This window comes from Lissotriton vulgaris, chromosome 1_1, assembly GCF_964263255.1.
Source record: "Lissotriton vulgaris chromosome 1_1, aLisVul1.2, whole genome shotgun sequence".
NCBI classification, from domain to species: domain Eukaryota; kingdom Metazoa; phylum Chordata; class Amphibia; order Caudata; family Salamandridae; genus Lissotriton; species Lissotriton vulgaris.
Genome location: NC_141685.1, coordinates 2119736268 through 2119759093, shown reverse-complemented (window position 1 = coordinate 2119759093; position 22826 = coordinate 2119736268). Strand labels below are relative to the sequence as shown.

Sequence of the window (22826 nt, the reverse complement as noted above, 5' to 3'; positions counted from 1 at the left end):
TTTGGCCAGGGTAAAGAAAACGTGAAGGATGGTGGTGATTGGGATATGTAATGTGCTCCTTACACCCCTCCTTACTGCCAGGTGGTCGACATGTTTCAGCTATATGTATGTGACCCTCGATTGGGGTCACGCTGAATTTCTTCAGGACTCTGCCGGTCCCAGTGTATTATGCAACTCTCACTGCTGTTCGGGATGAGAGTGTGTCAAAAGCCCATATCCTGTTTCCGAGGGACTTCCTCAAAAGTGGTAGGGCAATTTACTAACAGGAACAAGGAGATGGGAGACCTGACAAGAGAAAGGAAATTAGAAGAAATTATCTTACTCATGTTTCTAAATCCGTATGTATTAATATACATCTCATTAAAGCGTGGCCTCTTATCACTCTTTCCACCACAGACTCTGGTAATTCACCCTGAGAACTCCCATCAATAGGCGTGCAATTCACAATTTATGATTAATCCTTCATGCTTGATGCCTACTAGATAGGACTAAAAACCAGAGTCGCCACACCATACCAAGTACTCGTACACTTCACCAACTGCCATAGTAAGGGTGTTTTTGTTCCATGTAACTTATTGTTTGCGTTTGTACGTTGCCTCCTAGCCGCACCTACCTATACCGCCATCCCAACATGGATCCCATCGGCAAGCACACATATAAAATCAACTACCCACCCGCAATCACCAAAAAAGCCGCTAAACGCTTTAAACACATCTTCCTGAGGTCCCACCCTGAAACCCCCTTTGCAGACCCCTACTTCTCACCGGTCAATGGATCCCTGAACACTGATCATCTTCCACACCACACGCAGAGCTCAATGGAGAAAAGCGTTCCTCACCTTACTCACCGTCTCCACCACCAGGAAATCCGCTCATGGTCTGACACTCCATCACACCATCCCACCATCCCAACTCTTCCCAGGCAGAACCACCATTACGATCTACAATAACTGAATTGTCGTAATCCAATCCACAGACAGGAACCTGGAACTACTAGACAACCTGTTCCCCACTTTCAAAGAGCACCTCTCCAATCCTAGGACCCCAACTCCTATCACCTCCAATCCTATCACCCCTGACTTCACAGCCCCCACCACAACCTTTCTAACCTAGTTCAGCCCCAGAACGACACGCACCTCACTCCTACCCCCAGCACCTTAGTCAATCACCCACCTGCTGTAGCTACCCCACTCTCCTCAATCAGACTCAGATCTCTCCCCCACATGCACCACCCACACCCCCCTACCAACACTCGGACCTCCACTCATACCACTCCCATTCCTTTCACCCCTGACTCCACAGCTCTCACCCACAACCCGTTTAACCTAGCTCAGCACCAGAACGACACGCACAACGACAAATCACACCCTTTATCCCCCCATTCTCAGTCCCCACTACCACCCTCTAACTAATGACGCTGAACACACCACCTCCATTAATTTAACTCCCCCGCCCCAAAAAAGGACCATCTCCAATCCCATTCCCCCCCCATTCTCAGCCCCCATTACCCTACCTGCACCCCCATCACCACTAACATACGCTCATCCTCCACCCTGCTCTCTCCGCCTACCACCAATGCCCTCACCTATACCGCCAACCTCCTCCCTACCCGCACCCCCATCACCACCAGCATACACTCATCCTCCACCCTGCTCTCCCCGCCTACCATCAATGCCCTCACCTATACCACCAACCTCCTCCCTTCGTCATCCACACCCATCCCTCCCAAACCCTCTATTCTCCCTAACACCAACACGTTCACGGACGCCACGGAGCCCTGCACGAACACCAGCCCACCCTCCCACCCGCACGCTAATCCCCGGGTCAGTCACCCACCCCGGATTTTCATCCCCACCACCAACACCTACCCCACGCTGGACAAGATTATGGCCACCCTCCTCCAGCTCAAAGAAGACATCCACACCATCCAAGAACTACTCTTCACACACCCCAGACACCCCTCACCCACCAACACCCCTACAAACAGGTCCCCCACCCTTCCGGATGACTCTCCCACTCAACCCCACCCCCCACACTGGACCTCAATCCCTGTTCACAATCGCAACAACCGCCCCCTACAACCCTCTCTGGGACCTCGACACACTCACCCTCCTCCGCTCCTACGACCCAGCTCCCCTAAACCACACAAACACCACACACCTAGCCATACCCACGATACACCCAAATCCCCTTAGACCCCCCACATTAAACAACAGAATCTCCATCCCTAATAACCTGAGAAAAGTCCCCCTCTCTCTAGAACCCTCTACCACCTCCGACACACCCCGTCTCAAATGCACTCTCCTCAACTGCAGATCAGCCTCCAGACACTCCTCGGCCATCGCTGATCTCATCTTAACATTGGACCTTGACCTAATCATCATGACTGAATCCTGGCTAACTGAATCTTCTACACCTATAATGGGCATTCTGGTTCCCCCCAACTATCACATCATTAGACTTGACAGGTCTGGCAAAATAGGTGGTGGAGAAGTGTGGCTCACTGGTTAGAGCAGGCAGACCCTGAAGCAGAGGTCAGACCTGGGACCAGGGTTCAATTCCCGACGCGGCAGGGTCTTGAGCTCAAATGTCCACGGACTCGATAATTCTCGCTTCGGTGCCTGACCTAATCATGGGTTCACACTCTGCAACTCTGGGCATTAAGCTTGCTTAATCTCTTAATCTCCACAACGGCCCCCCGCGGCGGGATGCCTGGCTTTCACCTTGGAGATTCCCTGTAGGGGCTATCTCACAGGGAAACGCCAGGACGGGTTCCCAAGGCAAGCGCTTAGAGACCCCTGGGTGATAAGCGCTATATAAATGCAATATACAATACAATACAATACAATGCATGCATATACAGGAACAACCTCTCTGTTCTGAAAGTCACCGCCCCTTCCCTACCCAACTTCCTGTGAATACATCTGCCTCGATATTACCAGTGAGGGCAAATCGATATGCTCTCTTCACTGCATTTACCACCCACCCGGGGACAACCTTACCTTCTCCCAACAAATCATGGAGATGATCTCAACCAATCCCGGACGACAGCTCACACAAATATACCTTGGTGACTTCAACCTCCACTGGAACGATCACAATGACGCGGTGGTGAATAGTCTTAAAAATTTCCTCAACGCCCTTGACCTCACCCAAATATGCAACAGCCCGACCCACGAGAAAAGTTCTATCCTCGACCTGATCATCTCCAAAGAGGACTCTATCCAACTCAAATCTATCCAACCCTGTGACTGGTCAGATCATCATATTGTCACATTCTTCATCAATGAAAAAGTTAAATTTAACCCGGTTCAATCCTCCAAGCCCAAAGTCTGGAAAAGAGACCTGAAAAAACTCATCCCAAACTCTTTACCCACTAACAGCTGCAACCTCCTTCTTCCTCCTACCGGCATTACGGACGTCCAATCCTTGACTGACCACTATCTCAACGCTATGACCACAATAATTAATGAGGATGCAGCGAAAAAGAGTCTCCACAAAAATTTCCAATCCATGGTACGACGGGAGTCTCAATGAGGATAGACGAGCCATGCAAATGGCAGAGCGCACCTGGAGATCAGCTCGCTCTGCACTGCACCTAAAAACCCTGAAGAAAAAGAGAAACGCCTACTTCAGGAAAATAAAACTCTCAAAATCAGACTTCTTTAGCCTCCAGCTCGACCTAGCAAAAAACCGGCCGAGAAAACTGTTTGAGCTAATCAGAACACAATCCAAGGAACAACCCCAACCACTCAGCACTATGCGCGAAGCACCCTCCTGTGAAGACTTCGCGTCTTTCTTTATCAAAAAAACTGACAACATAAAGAGCGATCTCATTGACGCAAGCCTTTACTCCAAATCCCACTGCATAGCACCCACTGAAACAAAAAACAATGCTACATGGTCATCCTTTTGCACCTACTCGGAAGAAGAAATTGGCAGACTGCAACACCCTGAAACCATCCAATCACCTCACGGACCCCCTTCCTGCGAACGCTGTCAAAGACTTTACCCCTTTGCTCCTCTCACTCTGGACTAAAATTATCAACAGCTCACTTCAACAAGGAGCCATCCCTGACTCCCTCAAAGTTGGACAAGTCACACCTTTATTAAAGAAACCTACAGCCGACCCCTCTGATCTAAACAATTACCGTCCCATTACCAATATTCCCACTCTCGCCAAACTGTTGGAAAAATGCGCTCAATTACAATTGACTAAACACATTAATCAGTTTGAGCTCCTCAACCCTCGTCAATCAGGCTTCCGAGCAGGACACGGTACAGAAACTGCTATGACTCACATAATTGACGACGCCCTTCAAATCCTAGATCAAAACAATACTTGCCTCCTCATCCTTCTTGATCTCTCTTCTGCATTCGACACCGTCAAACATGAGAATCTACTCGAACTGCTAAACACAAGAATGGGCCTATCTGGGACTGTTCTCCAGTGGTTCACTTCCTTTCTACACAACAGGGCGCAGAAATTCAAGAGCAACAACTTGATGTCCTCGCCAGTACCTGTATTGTTAGGCGTCCCCCAAGGATCCTCCCTATCCCCAACTTTGTTCAACCTAGTCATGGAGCCTCTCACCACCTTGCTACAAGCATCCAATGTACACTTTCACATGTACGCCGATGACACCCAACTATATCTCAAATTACAATCTCCCAAATACATTTTGCTCCTGAATTCAACGATCAGAAGCACCCAATCCTGGCTTGCCGATAATCATCTCAAACTCAATGCTCTGAAAACGAGTTCCTTTTGATCTCACCTCCCGCGAAGATCTCTACCACTCAAATTTGGCTTAAACACCTAACTGCACTCAATGTTCAACCCACCATCGTGGACTCAGCAAAATCCTTAGGCATAACACTTGACACCAATCTCAACATGCAGCAACATATCAGCAAGGCAACTAAGGGAGCGAACTACCAAATCAATACCCTGAGGAAACTTAAACCCTTCCTCCCGGCCAAAGACTTCCAAACTGCAGTACAAGCACTAGTCATTCCTCGAATAGAATACAGCAGCATCGCCCTCTGCGGTCTCCCCCTAACTACTACTGCACCCCTCAGAACTTCTCTAAACGCTGCAGCGAGACTCATCACTGGGTCAAAAAACACTCACACATTTCCCCTGACTTGAAAGCCCTGAACTGGCTGCCTTTTGAAGCCAGAATACATATGAAATTCGCCTGCATGACGCACAAGGCTGTACACCTGAGCTCCCCCGGATACCTCGCTCAGAAGCTGACAATTTCTGGTGGCTCAAACACTAGAGGCACAAACAATCTTCTGCTAAAGCCTCGAAGATTCCGGAAAGAAAAAACGTATAAACGCTCCTTCTCAGGAATGGCACCCAGCATCTGGAACTCACTCCCTCCTGAAACCAGGCTCATCTCCTCCACGACACTTTTTAAAAAAGAAGTAAAAGCTATCCTCCTGGCTAGATATACTTGAACTATCACTGTGGATTCTTAAAGACTCTGCACCGATCTGTACTACTTGTTCGATCTCTTTGCTAATTTGTATTGCTTGTATTAGCGACTCACCTGATTGTCTATGCTCCCACTTATTTGAACTATTAGCATTATTGATGTTTCTGTTTGACTATGCTCCCTCATGTACCTACCCCACCCCAATTATTACTTATAACTACGCTATGCCTATTGGACTGTTATTCACCCTCCTGTTCGTACCCATTCTTTGTAAAGCGCTCTGATATCTGCAAAGATCTTGTTCGCGCTATATAAAACTTTCAAAATAAAATAAGTAAAGGGTGTGGTTTCACTCACTGAGTTACACCCTCATTCATATTAGAACTGGCGTTATGCACAGAGAACCACTATGGTCACACACTTTGGGGGGAGAGAAAAGTCACAAGGACAAAAGGCATATACCTGGTTAATGATCGTCTGGTATAATTATGTGATCACACAATGTCAAAACAATATCAGGGGAGTCTCCTCCTTAAGAGCGGGCACATCCCTTCTATGGTAAAGAAGTAGCTCATTGTTCAGCCCCAACTCATTGTTGTCGTAGGGGTTTACTCTATGTATTAATCTTCAGTCACATTATCAAGGCTCTGATGTGATTGAATATGGAGCCATGGAAACATGACTGAGTAGTTTTGGTGCTGTTAAATGGAAGCAGAAGATTGCCAGGAGCTCCAGATTTAACGCATAAAGCTTAGTGCCTTAATAGTGTGTGCCACTCTGCGTCGTCTACTGACAGTTGTAATCGGCATATTGCCGAGAGGACAGGCGCTCTAGTTTAGTCTAGTGCTCTAGTGTAGTCCAGGAGGAGGATTGTGAGAATGCATTTGTCCATACAGGAGAACAAAAACACTTTTACTATGTTTAGCGTCTCTTGAAGTAAGGCCCGCAGTGATTGCCAAAATGCCCCCAGCTTGTCAGTCCAGGAGGACAAAAACACTTTCACTATGTTAGCGCTTTTAATAATGAGGATATTAAGGCCGCAGTGATTGCCAAAATGCCCCCAACGTGTCTCTCTCTGTCTCTCTCTCTCTCTCTGTCTCTCTCTCTCTCTCTCTGTCTCTCTCTCTCTGTCTCTCTCTCTCTGTCTCTCTCTCTGTCTCTCTCTCTGTCTCTCTCTCTGTCTCTCTCTCTGTCTCTCTCTCTGTCTCTCTCTCTGTCTCTCTCTCTGTCTCTCTCTCTGTCTCTCTCTCTGTCTCTCTCTCTGTCTCTCTCTCTGTCTCTCTCTCTGTCTCTCTCTCTGTCTCTCTCTCTGTCTCTCTCTCTGTCTCTCTCTCTGTCTCTCTCTCTGTCTCTCTCTCTGTCTCTCTCTCTGTCTCTCTCTCTGTCTCTCTCTCTGTCTCGCTCTCTGTCTCTCTCTCTCTCTGTCTCTCTCTCTGTCTCTCTCTCTGTCTCTCTCTCTGTCTCTCTCTCTGTCTCTCTCTCTGTCTCTCTCTCTGTCTCTCTGTCTGTCTCTCTGTCTGTCTGTCTCTCTCTCTCTCTGTCTCTCTCTCTGTCTCTCTCTCTGTCTCTCTCTCTGTCTCTCTGTCTCTCTGTCTCTCTCTCTGTCTCTGTCTCCTACTCGAAGGTGGCCCTCCAGTACAAATCCAGGAAATTTGGGAGCTGCTGTTCATTAATAAATATGCTGACAACATCCAATTATACCTAAAAAAAAAAATCCCTACAGTAAATGGCATTTCCATTCTAAAGGGTTGTCTCTGCAAACTTAAACCCTGAGCAAATAAAAGCTACTCATTTAAATCCACATAAAAATGAATTCCTTTGCAAGTGGACACCCACATAAAACCCGACCTTGCAATTCTGGATTCTCTTAATATAGAGGGTTTCTCTTTTACCCATTGTTTGTGAAATCCAGTTTTTTTTTGTCAGATAGAAAGGCAACATAAAACTACAGCTGGACAAACCTATCCTACCCTCTGCCGGTAGAGTGCATGATTGCACCATTCCAGCCCCTTAGTGCACCTATATGGCACAATGTTTGGCAAGCATGCGGATGACTAGATGGCCCGCATGAAAGTGGAGGCCGAGACCCAGACGGCTGTCTGGTTGGAGAAGCCTAAAGAGAAGACCTACCGCCCGTTCCAGAGACGGTTCGGGCGCAGGGCAGAGGGCGAGGAAAGGCTTTGGGACAGCAGCAACAATAGCAGCAGCAGTTCCAGAGGCCCTTCCAGAAGCGCCTGAAGGGCAGAGGCGGCCAGCAGTCCGCAGCGGCGAACAAAGGCCTGGCCGGGTCTTGGCACTAAGCATTTACTTCCCCTGCATCCGTTACCCACTCCGGTGGGGGAAGCATACAATTTTTTCTGGCAGAGGGGAGAACAATTACTCAGGACAAGTGGGTGCTGAATATTGTTTGCAATGGATACAGTCTTCGCTTCTCTAGCCTGCCTCCAGTAATTCCACCGGTCCGGTCGCAGTTTCAACTGCGCAAACTCCAGGCGGAGGCCGATACCCTGTTGAGGAAAAGGGCGATAGAAGACGTACCTCTGTCTCAAAGGGAATGAGGTCTGTACTCGCGGTTCTTTCTGGTTCGAAAGAAGGACAAGAACGAGTTCAGGCCCATTCTGGATTTACGACAAGCAAACCAGTGGATTCGCAGAGAAATTTTGCATGCTGTCGCATCAGATTTATCCTCAGCTGCAACAGCGAGACTGGCTATGTGCTATAGACCTACAGGATGCGTACTTCCATGTGCCCATTGCACACAAACACAGGAAGTTCCTGCGGTTCCAAATCGGCGCCAATCATCAGTACACAGTACTGCCATTCGGGCTGAAGTCTGCGCCCAGAACATTTTCAAAGTGCATGGCAGTGGTAGCTGTACACCTGAGGAAGAACAAGGTGTTTGTCTAACCCGTACCTGGACAATTGGTTGATAAAGGCATCCTCCTTCTCGGAAGCTCAAGCGCATTTCCAGAAGGCGTGCGTTCTTTTGAACAAGCTGGGATTACACATACATGTCCAAGTCTGTCCCGACTTAGGTCCAGTGCATACAGTACTTGGGAGCCTCCATCAATACGCTGTCAGCAAGCGTGTCTCCTTCGGAGGAGAGACGATTATCACTTCTTCGGAAGGCTCAGGCACTTATGACCGCTCCATCTAAAACCGTGAGGACGGTGTCTTCTCTACTGGGGTCGATGGCCTCTTGTATCTTCCTCACGCCACATGCACGGCTGCACATGAGACCATTGCAGGAGTGCTTGGAGGATCAGTGGGATCAGAGGAAAGGGTCTTGGGACGAAGAGATTCGACTGTCTCTGCATGCTCTTCAGTCTCTGAAGTGATGGTGTTCAGCGGAGAATCTCCTCAGAGGGGTTCCCTTCCACAAGGACATTCCCACACAGACTATTGTGACAGATGCGTCTCTCCACGTCTGGGGGGCGCACTCCGGAGACTTACAGATACAAGGAACGTGGTCCCCGACTGAGTCCACGTATCACATCAATTTCCTGGAACTCAGAGCTGTTCACTTGGCACTGAAGGCCTTTCATCTGTCCTTCCGGACCAACTCTCTGCTTCTACAGACGGACAATACAACCACGGTGTATTACCTCAACCAAGGGGGCTCGAGATTGCGCACTCTGTCTCAGGAGGCGCAGGCGATCTGGCACTGGCTTCTAGCCAGAGGACTGACGATAACGTCTACCCATCTACCAGGTGTGCAGAATGTTCTGGCGGATGCACTGCGCAGACTGATTCAGGAAAACCTCGAATGGGTCATAAACGACGAAGTGCTAGGAGACGTCTTCGCAAGGTGGGGGAACTCCAGACTTGGATCTGTTCGCCACCGCCAAACAGCAAATGCTGAGACTTCACCTCCAGGTACTACCAGCTGGGGAATGCGCTATGGATCAACTGGTCGAACAGCTTTCTGTACGCTTTTCCACCCATTCCCCTCATTCGGGCGGTGCTCATCAAGCTGTCCCAGTCCAGGGCGCGGATGATCCTGATTGCCCAAGAATGGCCCAGGCAGTGGTGGTTCACGGACCTGCTTCACCGGTCTCTCCTTCCTCACATACGGATGCCGTGCTGGCCGGACCTTCTCACGAAGTTCGGGGGTAGATGGTGCACCCTAACCTCTCGTTTTTGAATTTGGCGGCATGGCTCCTGAGAGTGCAATATAGCCATTTGAATCTACCAGAAGATTGTATGGACATACTGAAGGAGGCTAAGCGACCTTCCACTAGGACTTGCTATGCTTACAAGTGGAAGAGATTCTGCATCTGGTGCAAGTCCAAGAACTATGATCCAACAACATGTAAGGAAGATGTCATCCGTCCGTATCTTTTACATTTGGTGCTGTCTGGCCTTAATTTCCATTCCATTAAGGTTCATCTCGCTGTGCTGACTGCCTACAGGAAATGCCCTCACAGACTTCCTTCTTCCAGATCCCTGTGATCAAGGATGTTTTGGAAGGCTTGAAAGTGTTCCCTCCTGTCCAGCTTACTTCGCCTTTATGGAGATTGAATGTGGTGCTGTCCAGATTGATGAAGGAGCCTTTTGAACCTATTCATAAGGCTTCGTTACAGCACCTTTCCTGGAAGGCGGCGTTCCTCGTGGCCATCACATCGGCCCGCAGGGTGAGTGAAATTCAGGCGGTGTTCCCAAGAACCGTATACTGTATTTCATGCTGCTAAGGTTGTTATGCTTACTCGCCCTAAATTTCTTCCAAAGGTTATCTCTGAAATCCATGTTAACCAGACCATAACTTTACCTACGTTTTTTCAGAATCCTTCATCTCCAGCGGAAAGGTCTCTGCATTCCCTAGATGTTAGGAGGGTGTTGAAATTTTATCTGGATAAAACCAAAGATATTTTTAGGACAGACCAAATGTTTATCAATTATGGATCAGTCAGGACCGGTCTTGCTAACTCTAAACAGTCCATCTCTAAGTGGATTGTGTCCTGTATACAATTGTGTTACCAAAAGGCTAATAAGACCTTGGGGGAGGGGGGGGGGGGGGGGGGGTTGAACCTAAGGCTCATTCCACCAGGGGCAAAGCTGCCACGACTGCTTTGCTGCGTAATGTTCCAATTGCAGAAATCTGCAAGGCGGCCACTTGGAAGTCGGTCCATACCTTAGCTAAGCATTACTGTCTGGATACTGATGCCAGGACAGACACTCAGGTTGGGCAGCCTTCGCTGCGAAATCTGTTCGCACAGTAGTGGTGTTATTTCTCTTCTCACCACTGCCGCTTTGGTGTGGGGATGGGCTTGCCATTCTATTCACTAGATTGACTATACACAGAGATCCCCTACTACAGAAGGAGTAGTTTCTGTCCTGTAACTCAAGTTCTGTAGTTGGGGTATCTCTGTTATAGTCATAAGCCCCCGCCCTCCTACCCGGTGGAGAAAGATATTCATGTGAGGAATGCTACAGGTCTGGTGTGTTACGCCTTCAAAAAGAAATGAAAGTAAAAGGGACCTGCTGTGCATTCTGGGATACTGAGAGTTCTGGAAAGTTCTCTTAAAGGCACAGTATCCTTTTCTGAGCCACATAATGGCAGCCTATGGGGCTTGTCTGTCCACTCCTCTCTATCATTCCAGAGGCTTTTGCTGGTAGGGGAAGGTTTTTCTCTGTGGAGAACACTGGACAGGCTGTGCTGTTTGTGGGTTTTTGGAGGAATTTCTAGATTACGTACTGGACAGTGTAGCCTTTGGATATAGGCTTCACTATCTGTCTTTAAATTCTCTCTATGCAGGTCTCCATTTTTTGACGACTTATTTTTGATTGCTCTGGGGTCCAAGCACATGGGTGGGACTATTCACTAGCTTATGACTATAACAGAGATACCCCTACTACAGAACTGGAGTTACAGGACAGAAACTACTCCATCTCCATTATGAAGAATCTGGTCCAAGGTAAGGATGCCTCCTGTAAACGTGGATTGAAGCCCAGTATACGGTGTATCCTTTGCCATGTTTAATGCATTGTGGATAACATAGGGTTACCTGGGATCCAGACTACTTGTGCCTGACCCATATAGGGCTGAAAGACCCAATTCAGTAGATAATAGTAACCTCTCAACATGTACCCATTGTGGTGTATTGGAGTATCTTGGAGTATGTTTGAGTTGGGATAATTGTAGTGCAAGTGAATAATGTTCTATCAAGGTAAGACTCAGACCTCCATTAGAGTGATGAGCATTAAGTTTGCTCACAGCTAAACACTGTTTTATAGAGCCCCATATAAAAGATTTCCTTAGTCAATGAGGCATAGTGTGGATAACTGAATATGAAGAGGAAACATTGCGAGGGTATAAGGAAAACGTGGAAGGGTAACCATTTTTATAGTTTTAACTCTACCCTATAAAGACAGACCCAATATTTACCATTTACTAAAGTCCTGCTGCATCGGAGTAAGCAAGGGATCTCATTTATCTGTGACAATTGCTTCTGTTATTTTGTTCAGAAGAATACCTAGGTATTTTAAATGAGGGTTGCCAATGGAAGGGATCATCTTGTATCACAGCTTTTAAAATGCCATATGATATGGGAAGCGCTTCACTTTTGTCCCAATTAATTTTATACCCAGATAAGGAGGAGAAATTCATTATAATTTGAAGCAGCGGTGGTAATTGTGATTAATCAGTAATGGTGAGTAAAATATCTTCTGCGTAAAGAAAGTTTCGATTCTCCCACTGGAAGGGGGATACCAACAACTTTGGTTGACTGGCGGATTGCTGCTGCTTTAGTTTTAATGGCCAATAAGAATAAGAAGTGAAAGGGGGCAACCCTGACGAGTTCCTCTACAGATTGGGAATGTATCAGAAACGAAACCTCCGCAGTTAACTAGCACAGTAGGTTGCTCTTATAACAGCCATACTTTAATTTATAAACTGGTCCCCCAAACCAAATTGTTCTAAGATTTTGGAGAGATATTCACATTCCACTCGATCAAATGCCTTCTCGACGTAAAGCGATAATGCTAAGGCATCATCGTGAAGGAGTTTGGCTGCATGGAGAATATGGGCTAAGGAAAGTAAGTGATTTCTAGAAGAGCGCCCGGGTAAAAATCTGACTTGGGTTGGATGGATTAGGGAAGGTATGACTGCGGAGACGAGAGGCAAGGATACTGGTCAGGATTTTAATGTCACAATTGAGCGAAATACGGCGATAACTGCTACATAGCAATGGATCTTTCCCCGGTTTAGGCAGAATTGCTATTACTGCTTTATTAGAAAGACATCCCAAAGAGGATGTATGCTCAGCCTCTTGAAATGCAGCATGTAGACAATCTACCTAGTTATCACCTGACCAACTATAGAATTCCGCAGGGAAACCATCTTGCCCCGAGGCTTTGTTATGGAAGTTTGGCTATAGCTTGTGATATCTCTCCTTTTCTAATTTCTTCCTATAAAAGTGTTCTGTCCTCTGCAGGGAGGAGGGGTAAGTGAATTCCTGCAAGAATGGATATCTTATGTTCTATATGGGTTGCTGGGGTATATAAAGGTGTACAGTAATTTTAAAAATGCATTAACTATATCCTTAGGACGTGTCCGCATGATCCCTCCAGATGATTTTATGGCTGGAATAGCCATGGCAACTTCTTTGTTTCAACTATGCCTCCAAAAGTCTACCCGCCTTTTCTCCCTGTTCGTATTGTCCCACTTTCATTTTTTGTAGAGCGTATTCTGCCTTGGAGGTGAAAAGACTATTCAATGCCATACGGGCTTGTTCTAAGAATATTCGATTTTGTAAAGTATGTTTTTAGTGTATAAGCGGGTGAATGATGCAACATCGTGTTCTAATTCTTTCTGCCGAGCAGCATTTTTCTTATTGGCCTTAGCTGCGTCCCTCATAAGTGGCCCCTGAATAGTAGCTTTAGCAGCGGCCCACATAGTTCTACCAGAGGCTCCGGAACCTCAGTTTGAGGAAAGGTGGTTGTGAAGGTGATCCTGTAATTGTGTGTTTCACACTTATGTGTTTTGTGGCGTTGAATATTCATCCTCCAAGGTTTGCGACATGGTCTGGTCATCCTTGTTTGTAGATGTAATGAAACTGGAGAGTGCTCAGAAATTGAGGTTTCCAAAATATGAGATTCCGAAACTGATTGGACTATACTTTGAGATATTAAAAAGTAATCCAACCGGGAAAGAGTTCCATGAGTGGGGGATGTGTATTTAGTATCATCTGGGTGTGAAATACGCCAATTGCCTACAAGGCCATTGTCTTCAATCATATCATTCATGAGTACTCTAAATGCAGCATTGTTTTTGTCAAGAGGACCGGTCTTATCCAAAAGTGGATCTCTCACCAAGTTCCAGTCACCTCCTATGATATACTGTGAAGCATCAATTTCTGACAAATGCAACTCTGGTGCAAGAAGGATTTTTTTTGGTACATGTCAGAGCATAAACAGACCCCACACATTTGAGTGTCTCCAATACGCAACTTAACTAAGACCTATCCACCGTCCAGATCTTCCCACGTTTTGGATACCGTGACAGGAAGAGTTTTTAGAGTTAGATAAGCCACACCATATTTTCGAATAGGACCTGTGATCTAGGGTTTCATCATGTATACTGCTGTGGAAAATCTTTCCCACCCAATCCCTACACAATTTTTTTGATTCAAGTTCGTCAAGATGTGTCTCTAGAAGAGCCACATCTACTTTTTTTTTTTTTATTGGAGATAAGAGTACTTTTTTCCTATTAATGTAATGTTAGACTATGGACATTCCACGAAATTGCACATTAGTAGTAACCATGACGGGGTAGTGCTAAGTGAGTTATTTAGGATTACATTTTTTCAGTGACCAGTATAACATTTGTTCCTACTAGCCAATAAAAGAAAATAAATTGTGTCGAGAAAAAAACATAAAACAAATATATACCTTCAAATTATTAAAACTTTAAACCTTTTTAACCGCGGGTCTGGGCTCACTGGAGCACCGCTCCGGGTAGGGCCCCCTCTAGGAGTATAAAACAAAGGCCAGGACAGTTCATAAGAGATGTTAAAATCAGGGGGATCTATGTATACTTAGTGGTGACCTATAAAAGGAAATACCAAATCCTATAAAACATACAAACAGCCAAATTTGAGATGTACAAAAAGAAATCGAAAGAACATTCTGGGGGAATAAACCTGCCAATAGTATAAATATGTGCAAACATTACATTTTAAATGTAGCATAAAATCTAATTTTATAATAGATTACATTCACAACATTAAATATAATTTAATAAATATACTTGTAGAGATTTTGAGAGATTTTTTTTCAGATTAGGAATCCTTCAATTAAATAAATATGGAAAAATGAGTAGAGTATATTATCCAATAAATAACATCAATAATGAATAAATAAGTAGTTAATGCCGTACACATTTATCCTATATGGAAATGCTTAGTTATGCATTTTGATATCCATTTTTCTACACACCTAAGAGGTAGATCTCTACAAAACCTACTTTTATCTTTTGAAAATATTAAATGGTTTCAAGAAGTTCAATAAACTAAGTTTGGTTCTAATAAAACTGTGAAATATCACCTATGAGATCATAAAAAGCATGACAGTAAATAGTACATCTATATAAATAAAATGTAAATGTTAATTTGTTCAAAATCGCAAATCTCCGAAAGTTCTTTAGACGGCTTTGAAATTTTGACACCGCGTTGGATTCGAATAGTGGGGTTTATTTATATACACTAAGTTGGATGCCGATGCTCGCGTGTCGAATAAGTGTGTTTTTAATCAAAAGCCTGAACAGACACATAAAAATGTCAATGTTCCTTTGTTCAAAATCTTAAATCTCCGAAAGTTCTTCACTGATCGATTTGAAATTGACACAATGTTGGATTCGATTAAGCGCGTGTTTATATATACACAACGTGGGATTAGAATACGCACGTGTTTTTAATCAAAAGGCAAAACAGACCCTATCTATTTGGTTGCTGCGCAAAAACTACAAGGGACGCGTAGAGACAATAGTCTACATATATTAGGATGGACAGTTAGTGTCAGGATGGCAGACCGGGAAGTGGGTGGAGGGAGGGGGGCAGGAGTTTGATCCCTTTGCAACATTAAGAAAGGCTGCATAGAGACAATAGTCTACATATATTAGGATGAACAGTTGGTGTCAGGATGGCAGACCGGGAAGTGGGTGGAGGGAGCGGGGAGGAGTTGGTTCACTTTGCAACATTAGCATGTATTTATATATACACAACTTAACAATAGTCACAAAAACCTAGTGTGCCCACAAGCATTGTGAAATGAAACGTACGCTAACTCTTTTCTTTCTCTTCCATTTAACCAGAATGAGCCACAGCAACGCGTGGCTGGGTACAGCTAGTAGGAAATATAACTCTATAATAATTATAAATGTTGAGTACATTTCAGATCATAAGGTGTATATAAACATTTCATTTAAAACTTGCAATAATAATTTCTCCTACATCAAGATCAGAAGGGATTTGTGAAGGGGCGCCAATTGTACGAGTTAACATACGACCTGATGGGGGCCATTGATATGGCATCGGTCGAGTCTCCCGTTAGCTGCTCTTACGCTGGGCTCAACCAAGGCCTTCGACAGGGTCAACTGGGCATACCTGTAGGGGGCTTTGGCCAAGTTGAACGTGGGTGAGGGTTTTCGCCGTGTTATTGGTCTTCTATATCGGACTCCATCTGCGCGTCTTCTGGTCAATGGAGAGCTATCGAACCCCTTTACCATCTCAAGGGGGACAAGGCAGGGCTGCCCCCTCTCCCCTCTTCTATTCGATTTTTATATCGAACCCTTCGCTCAACAACTCAGGGAGGATGTTAACATCAAATCTTTTGTGTATAGAGGATGGGAGAGAAAGGTAGCCCTATATGTGGACGATGTCCTTATTCTTACATCCGATGTTTGCACTGCACTTCTGCAGTTTTAAAAATTGCCCAAGAATTTGGGCAAGTGTCAGGTTATGAGATTAACGCGGCAAAAACTGAGATGCTTGTATGGAATGATGACGCGAGGGCCACTAGTATACAGTCCGGTTCCTCTATGCGGTATCTGGGCCTGAATATTGTGAAAGATATTAATTTATTTGCATCAGTAAATTTCTCTGCAATAGCTAAAGACTGTTGTAAGTTGTTGCAAGCATGGGCCCATCTTCCGCTTTACCTAATTGGAAGAGTAAATTTGATCAAAATGTCGATTTTACCTAATGTTTCCTTTTTATTTAATACCATACCACTTTATTTCGACATCATTTTTTTAATCTAAATTACAGTCAGAAATGTCATCTTTTATCTGGGACAGGCAGCTTCCAAGAATTGCTTGGAAGAAACTCAGATGGCGCAGGGAGAAGGGAGGGTTGGCAGCCCCAGACCTAAAATTATATGCAGGGGCATTTCAGCTATCACACACCCGTATGTTAAAAATGCCTACAGACTACGGGGGGGACCATGTTTTCAGCTCTGCTTAAAGGGGAAGGAGTCAATCAGTCTGGCTTCTTATTTAAATTCGGATGCCCGAAATTATAAAAAAAAATTACGCTGAAGCTCTTGCAAGGGATGGTTAAAAAATGGTCAGAATTAAAAAAAATCTATAAAGCTGGGGTACTTTTGCAATAGGACTCCTATGGGGCCTCCCTGAAAGTCCTGCTTGATTAGAAGATAGCTTAGCGGTCCCTTTAAAAGAAGCTGGTCTGGATGTGTGGGGTGACTTCTTTTTTGATGGGGACCTGCTCACATGGAAACACCTTGAGAATAAAATCGGCCCCAATTTTGCAAGGTTTAAATATATGCAAATTGTTAGCTGGACCCATTCCTACAACTCCTTACCCGCTCGAGGGAATAAGTTTCCTTTTAGAGGTTAGTCAGCTAATTTCTAGTTTAGTGGATATGGTTCCAGCAAGGAAGGATATCTCCCTGTGGTATAACTTATACTTGAAGAAAAAGATGGAGATTTTAAGCTACCGGACCAGTTGTGGGGTTCTTCTTTTACTGGACACAACCTGCAAGAGCTGTGGTCCACCTCATTTGGCCTTTTATGGAACATCGAGAAGCCTGCATGGTTACGGAGAAACCATCGCTATACCCTTCACAGGGCATATTATTCTCCCCTTAGACTTTCTAAATTCACCGAGGGAAAGTCGGTAGCTTGCGCCAAGTGTGGTTTGGTAGCTGCTTCGGATGCCCACATGTTCTTTGAATGTCCACGTTTGGCTACCTTTTGGGATGCGATTAGTGACATCTCACGGTATCGCTTGGCTTTCAAGTAGTTCTGGAGCTTTCCCTAGTTATTTTCAGGATCCAAGACTGGGTCCATTCCGCAGCAAAAAAATCTGGTGTTCTATTTTATTGGCCAGAAGGGAGATCTGCAAAAAATGGAAGGACCCTCTTCCTCCCTCTCTCAACAACTGGCAGGCATCCGTCTTGCAGGTCTGATGATTGGATCTGGCTAGGGCCGGTAATCGAACTAGTTCATTCTGGCATCTGCTGTCATGGCAGCATTAAGTTACCCGGGGTTTTTTCTTTTTTTTTTTTTCTTTTTTTTCCCCCGTGTCCAATGATTATGCTACTGTGGTGTGCACACCATTTGTAGAGCCTCTGTCCGGTCCTAAGCCCGGCCCGATGTGGCTGTAAATTCCACCGAATATTACTTATCTTTTGGTAATTTGGTTTTCTTGATGCAGGTTTTGGAGGAAAACGTCAGTGCTGAGGGATGGTCGTCTATCTCGTTTTTTGCCCTGCCAGTTTGATAAACTGTGACAGCATGTCGTGACCCCACCCGAGTGTGCATCGGTAACCATGGTGGTAAATGAGGACAAAAAATAAAAAAAATATTAATACAAAAAAATTGCAATTATAATGATAAAGTAAATGGGGAAAATAGTGCGGGCAATACTCATCTGATGTATACGAACAGATTGTTTACCTGTGGATCATGAACATGGAAATCATTGACTAAAATTGTGAATCACAATAAAGAAATATCTCAAAGAACTATTCTCCATCTGAAGCAGATTTTAAGGGAGAGCAAGATTTGTCTCTGCTGGTGCTGAGTGACATTAGATACTGTCTGTAAAGCTGAGGTTTTATCTTCCTCCGTATGATTCGAAGTTCTCTGCCACGTTGACTAGCTTCACCCATGTTGCGATGTCTGTTATCTGAGAACTGTTGAGAAGATTGAGGACTTTGAGAAGTCTGATGTGTAGAGGTATGCTGTACATTCATATCCTGTAGTTCATGTCATCCAATAAGCGTTGTAACTCTTCTGGGTTGTAGAAAATTTCTTGCGTCACCGTTTAGTGACGCGAAAACGAGCTGGGTCAAACAAACCATATTTGATGCCCGTTTTACATAGTTGAGGCCTCCTAGATAGAAATGCTTTCTGTCCTTCATTGGTTTCTCTGAAAAAATCAGCTGCCAACTGGATTTCTTGGCCTTGATAACCGTAGAAGCCTTGGGTGCATGCTGCTGACAGCAAAAGTCTAAACTGCTCATGCCTCAAAAAACAAGTAATGATGGGTCTTGGACGAGTATCTATGTCTTTACGTGGTGGACCAAGACGGTGAGCCCTTTGAATTTCAAGCGTTGGATCAAAGTTAATACCAACTAAGTTGGGAAGAACATCACACAAAAAAGCTCTGGTATTCTGGCCTTCAATTTTTCTCTGGAAAGCCAAAGAATCAGATATTCTCTCCTACTACGGTCTTCCAAATCAACCAGCTTACTACGGAGAAGCAATAGTTCTTGGTCTCCGTTTTGCACTGTATCAAGTCTATTCTCAACAATTGTTTAACATTGATCTAGACTTTCTGTTTTAGCATGAAATTGCACTATGTGTGCTCTTATTGATTTAGTCTCTGGTGCAAGAGGAAATGTTAATTGTAAAGTTCTTGGAAAAGACAATCCATAGTGGTGGTATGGCAGTTGTAGTATTGTGAGGCTGATTAGATTGCTGTGAGGCAGTCATTTTTTTATTTTATTTAAAGTTTTTTATAGCGCGAACAAGACCCAGGGTAGGGTATTGGAGCTCTTTACAAGGACGGCAGCGTGAGTATACATCATTTTATAAGACAAAACCAATACAATATCAAAGTTCTTACGAGGTTAGTTAGGTAGCAGCAATGAGTATGTAACAGTAGGAGCACGTTCATGTACGTATCAGTCATAGAGGCGAGGGTGTCTGTTAGAACTGGCTATTTCTGGTAGGCTAAGGCTGTCGCCAAAGCCAGGCAGAAACCACCATTCTAGTCAGGGCAAGGGAGTCACACACCAAGATAAGCCCTGCTCACCCCCTTGGTAGCTTGGCACGAGCAGTAAGGCTAAACTCGGAGGCAATGTGTAAAGCATTTGCGCCAGCACACAACAGCAACAACATACTAGGCACACCACAAAAGGAACTCCACACCAGGTTATTATAAAATACCTTTTGTATTGTAAAAACACATCAGATAGAATCACACATATACATTGTGCCAACTGGCACGGGCAATATTCACATGGGATTATTTACACAGGACAGGGCCACGTGGGCGCCTGTCAGAATCAGATATAGCACTTCTAGAATAAAGCATAATAAACATAAAATGGTAATCAAAAGATCACAACCAGTATCCACTGGTAACAGGAACCAGGACCTTACTAGGACCACCTGTACTAAAAAGAACAACCACCGAAGTATCACACAGCATTTAGGAGTATAACCAAGAACACATTATCCATGATGCCAAAACACATTCAGAGGAGTAGTAAAGGGAAACACATGATGCATAAAAACATTCAGAGGTGTAAGGACAACCAGCCAAGTATCACACAGCGTTTAGGGGTCTAAGAAGAAACACATTACCCATGATGCATAAATAAACATTCAGAGGAGTAGTAAGGGGAAAGAAAGACACATGATGCATAGAAATGCATTCAGAGGTGCACAACAACTCAATAGCGCAAAAAACACACAGTAGGCAGTTACCATCCTAGACATAGCAGATAACCACATTGCGCACAACTTACATAAGCCACCACCTGTGGCAGTCCCTAGGCCAACTGGCCTTGTGGGGGCTCAGAGGCCCTGTGTCCAAATGTCAGGGCGCGCTGCCAAGCAGCGCCAGTCAGGGTGCGCCACTGGCGCAAAACCTAAACGTAGCAGGTGCCCACTACTTGCTGGGCACCTGGGAATGCAATAAACCTATGGCATGGGCTCTCACCTGCCCTTGAGCAGTACTGCGCCAAAAGGTAGGAGCCACACAGGCTCTTGCACACATATGCCCCCATGAACCTCCCTGGTTCATCTGCGCCTGTATTATCAGGAAGTTCGTGTATCCAAGATTGTCTCCAGTTTCTTAAATCAGTACCTCAAAATGCTGATACCAATTTATCTCTTATTTGCCCCCAAAAACGAGTGGTTGCATTAATGACAATGTACTGGGTTATCCAACAATTGGCCTTGTGGAAGTAATGAGCCCCCAAGCGCTGCCAGCTTGGGGGCTCCATTGTGACGATCAGCGTGGCCTCGCACCCCAAGGACTTCAGGCGCACCGTGCCGCACAGAGCACTCGCTCCCAGCCACGGCCGGTCCCGGCAGCCCACCGCCCGCTCTCGGATCCTCGAGGAGCGGCGGGGAGGTGCTCCGAGCAGGGACAGGCAGGCCGGGGGCTGGGGGGCACTCACGGCGTTCCCTTGGTGAGGTCGGGTCGAACAGCTGACTCCCCGGCTTTGTCACAGCACACGGCTCTCGCGGAGATCCCAGTCACGTTGGCCAATCCGGCCGCGGCACGCAGGCAAGCCTCCACAGATGCCCGGGAGTCAGCCAATGATAGCGCGGCTCCCGGGACAGGCCTGCAATGGCGTTCTTGGCAACACCCAATCGCCGTAGAGCAACAGTGATGACGCTACGCCGCACGGGCCAATCCCGTCGCGGCGTTTGTGAGGGGCTCGGCTCCTTCCACCAATGGGAGCGCGGCGGCTTCGATCTTAGGCCCCGCAGCTCCGATCAGGTTGGCAGATGGGAAAGAGGTTTTCTGGCCCCGGGCAGCGGCGGTGAACAGGTGGCAGATGATTTTCGAGGGCGCAGGTCGCGAATAGACCGCCCCTCGGCCTCACAACCACTTTGGAGCAGATTTCATGAGGGGAGGCACCACAGTCCTCCGACCCTCGCTGGGAATGTGCCGATGAGCACACCGATCCCTTACTCGTGTTCCGCAGTCGAGCACCACACGATCCAGGTCACAACAGCACGATCTTGCAGCAATTATTGGCTTCTTTAGGAACCTTTTAACCCTGGGTTCCAGGAACAGGAGGCCAGCTCTCCTCAGGCCCTTGGAGATTCAGTGAAGACACAGCACACAGCAAAGTCCCTTTCTCCTCCTCAGCTTTCAGTTGAAACAGCAGAACAGGTCATCCCTAAAAGCACACAGCAAGGCAATCTTCCATCAGTTCTCCAGCAGTCCTTCTTCCAGCAGAGGTTCCTCTTGATTGTAGAATCTAACTTTTCTGTGTCAGGGGTCCTTCTCTTATACCCTAAAAAGTCTTTCAAGTCCTTTGAAGTCTTTGCGCAAGTGGGCCCTGAGCCCGGTCTAAACCAGTTCTGGGTGTTGCTGGAGCGCTGGGGCTTTCCTGGCTTCCTCCTTCCTCTCAGTATCAGGGACAGAGGTGACAGTCGCCCAGCAGGGGGGTGGAGCCAGCATTGTGGTCAGGCAGGCACAGCCCTTCACTATCAGGTGCTATCTCCTCCCACTTCCCTGGCAGCAGATGTTGCCTTTCATCCACGGGCTGACTCCGACAACCTCCTGGGCTCTCCAGCCCCTGTCACCCTCAAACCGGACAGTCAATCCACAAGCCGGCCCAGGCACTCCTGGACCAGGCTCACCAGCCAATCACACGCCAGACACAAATTACACAAATATACCAACTTCCAAAAGTGGCACTTCTAGATTAGACACAATCATGTCGCATATACCATTTCGCAGCATTCAGTCTCACGAGTTCTCTCATACCAAACTCGCCCCTGCACTCCCCACACATCAGGAACTACCATGGGCATACATATTCCCCATTCATTCCTATGGGAGGGCAGGTCACTCACCACACATACAGAGAGCTCAAGCACTTTACACTGTACCACAGTGAAAAAGTGCGCAGAGGCCTAAAATTGCCACCACCAGGTTCCAGAAACAGGCTAGGAAAAAGTCTCGGGGTGAACCTGCCTAAAGGGCTGTGTCCAACAGAGTCATTGAGTGGAGCGAGGAAACCAGTTCAAAGTCGTGGACTGGTTTATGCCTTATGGAGTTAAGGGAGGGAGGAATTTGCTCATCGGGAATGATTTTGCTTCCCTTGTGAATAATTATGTAGATCATTATGTAGATGAGATTTTTCTGATGTGCGGAGGTTGCGAGTTCCATAT

At 46.0% G+C, this 22826-nt stretch overlaps 1 protein-coding gene across 3 annotated transcripts in view; it reads left to right on the top strand.

Annotated features, from left to right (window-relative positions):
• ZFC3H1 (zinc finger C3H1-type containing) overlaps nt 1-22826 on the top strand; it is an 833014-nt gene that overhangs the window by 64232 nt on the left and 745956 nt on the right. The window lies entirely within an intron of this gene.